The following is a 224-nucleotide window of genomic DNA, read 5'->3' as shown; positions in this document are numbered from 1 at the left end:
CCGTCTACTCGCCTAACTCCGGGCGATTGCGCCTCTCTCGAAACCGACCAAGTACCTAGGACGGCGCTGCGCGCCGCCGGGACCTGAGAGGGTTCGAGGTGTATCGTGCAGGGGAGCTCGGCCCTCGCTCCTGTTTGCAGAATAATTGAGCGGACACGCTTGCGTGTTCGCGCGGGCCCCCGGGACACACTCCCGGGCGGCCGGCTGCTCAGCTCTAGTTGACG

Source organism: Schistocerca gregaria, unplaced genomic scaffold (assembly GCF_023897955.1).
Source record: "Schistocerca gregaria isolate iqSchGreg1 unplaced genomic scaffold, iqSchGreg1.2 ptg001519l, whole genome shotgun sequence".
Classification (NCBI taxonomy): domain Eukaryota; kingdom Metazoa; phylum Arthropoda; class Insecta; order Orthoptera; family Acrididae; genus Schistocerca; species Schistocerca gregaria.
This window is presented reverse-complemented; position numbering follows the sequence as displayed.